Genomic DNA, 2,592 nt, shown 5'->3' on the forward strand with positions numbered 1-2,592 from the left:
CGGTTTACTATCCTAGGTCTCCTAGGTCCATCTAAACCGTTTCTATTATTCTCTTTTATGCTCTTTTATGCTCTGATACCATTTAATCTGTCACGCCCCGAGCTCCGCCTATTTGGTCGGATTCGGGCACGCCGACAGACCGCCGAACGGACAGAGCCTCCCCTGTACGTTCTAGGCGTCAACAATCTAAACAATGCAATACAAGAGGTTCCATGCAGGAACTATAGCAAGTATGTAGATTGCATAAGTATCAAAAACATAAAATGCTAACTATGCTATTACAAGCATTCAACTCACAGATTCTTTAGACATTTACAATAGTTTACATTTACATAACCAAATGTGCCTTTAAGTTATTACAAAACTTATACAAATTACTACAAATTTGTTTCTTTCCAATTGGAACTCTGAGCTGGACCTCTTCAGGGTACTTCTATCACTGGTCTCGGTGGTAGGGCGCTATCTACGGAGCTACGCCCTGTCCTCGCGCCGCTGCGCCGCTCACGTGTAACCTGTACCCCCAAAACAACACGGGGGTGAGAACTATATAAATATAGTTCCCAGTGGGTACGGCCACCCAAGGGAAGAGCTCGACCCACCAGGTCCAAAGGAGGCAACAGTAGGTTAGTTCAACAAATAGATAGATAGATATTTGACTAAGCAATAAATAAAACCATACCTTGCCTCGCTGCTATGCAATATGCAAAACCTGTCAATCATGTAAGTAGATTACTTGATTCTACTTTATATCTTTAACCATTCTTTACTTATAGCCGTTCTTTTATTTCTTAGCTATTCTCGTTCATTAGCTAATTTCATTATCGTTCATGTTTTGCTCTTTATTCTTTGTACTTGTACTTGGTGTTCTACACCTTAAACTTGGGCCCACTATATTCATTGGCAAATTCTTTCTTAAGGTTGCTCTTACCTTAATCTCACTATGCCACCCGACTCGGTCTTGAGTCAATCAATCGCGGATAGTCCGCGCACTGTCTAGCTCGAGGTGAAGGAACTCTCACATGCACCTCAGCTGGCGACAGCTCACCGTACTCCTGTCCTAGCTGTCTGGCGGCGAACGAGTCGCACCTCACCCAACAACAGCCTAGGTCAATGACTTAGCCACCCGGCGGCGAAATCGTCGCACACGCCACGACAGTGGTTCAGTCAACAGGCGGTAGGATCCACAAGCTGGCTTAACCATCTGGCGGCGAAATCGTCGCACACGCCGAACAATGGTTCAAGCCTCCGGGTGGTGGACACTGCGCACACACCCAATCCTGCCTTGGTATCAATCTCGGCGGCGAAATCGTCGCACACGCCCTAGCCTTGATACCAAGGTTATAATAGATCTTGGGATTCCGGAATCCATTTCCACAACTTGAGGGTTTACTCACTTTACCCTATGTTGACGACCCTCCTAGGTCGATACCAATCCTTTCCTAGTGGTCACTATACCACTAATATTCACAACTTAGTTCAAATGTACTAAGTCTTACTATATATCATAACCTAGGTTCATTTGCTAGGTTTTATATCATTTTCACCTAGAACTCGACTCTAGGTTTAATTACTTGACCTATGTCCAATGACACTGGGTTAATGTCCGACCTCTGTTTCAAGAACACTAGGTTCATGCCACTCGATCTATTACAAGTTGCACATTTTCATTTACTTTGTTACCGTCCAGATTTCTACTCAATTGGAGGTGTCGATTTATACCCAATTCTTAGGGATTTCACATGAAGTTCATAGTTTACATACCATAAATTCACATTTCACATTCAACTTATTTGCCCTTGGCATCTATGTAGGCTTTAGCATATAGCGACATTCATATAGTATGTAGGCTTTAGCATATATTTTCACATTTTATATTCAACTTATTCGATCATATGAATTGCACATCACTATGCATCAAACTTTCACGTTCATATATCGACAAGTATGTGTATTTAACACGATTATATGTATTGACAATTATATGTCTTTAACACGATCTTCAATATATTCACATGCCTCTAGTTTGTTCATTACCTGATTGGTACATCACCTAGCATGGGATTCACATTCATATATATGAATTCTTATGTTTCCAGCAGTCACAATTCACGCATTCATATGCCTACTCATAAGCATTTAGCATTCATGTTCAGAGGTCGACAATCATATTCATATATATGCGTCAAATGAAACAATGATTTACTTTGGCATGGAAGTGACCTAATCACTTCGGTAAAGCACAACCCACCTTTCTTTGGCACTGGAATGAGAGAAATCCACTTCTCGCACTTTTCCGAGAACCGCGACCCGCGCTCGCGACTATCGATGCCGAAAATATTCTTTTGGCGATATCTTCGCGTAGGAGCGACGGATTGCCGAACCGACTTCGCCAGCGCGTTTCTTTTACCCCCAATTAGGTTTGTACGCGGTCAATTTCATGTCAGGGCTTCTATCCTGCAAAAGTGCATTATTGGGGTCAATTTTCAATACAAACCCATTTCAATGCAATTTCACTTTCTTTAATGCAATTTCGACTTTCAATGCAATTGCAATTTCACAATTACATCGAGTTCTTTCAACTCGTTCTTTCTC

At 42.0% G+C, this 2,592-nt stretch overlaps 1 long non-coding RNA gene across 1 annotated transcript; it reads right to left on the reverse strand.

The window, feature by feature from the left end:
* Positions 1–248: 248 nt before the first annotated feature.
* Positions 249–2,592, reverse strand: LOC109706291. The gene is made up of 2 exons (XR_002215154.1): positions 2,249–2,592; positions 249–512 (listed from the first exon to the last, which is right to left on the reverse strand). It is a non-coding gene; the product is annotated as an uncharacterized LOC109706291 (long non-coding RNA).

This window comes from Ananas comosus, unplaced genomic scaffold (genome assembly GCF_001540865.1).
Source record: "Ananas comosus cultivar F153 unplaced genomic scaffold, ASM154086v1, whole genome shotgun sequence".
Classification (NCBI taxonomy): Eukaryota; Viridiplantae; Streptophyta; class Magnoliopsida; order Poales; family Bromeliaceae; genus Ananas; species Ananas comosus.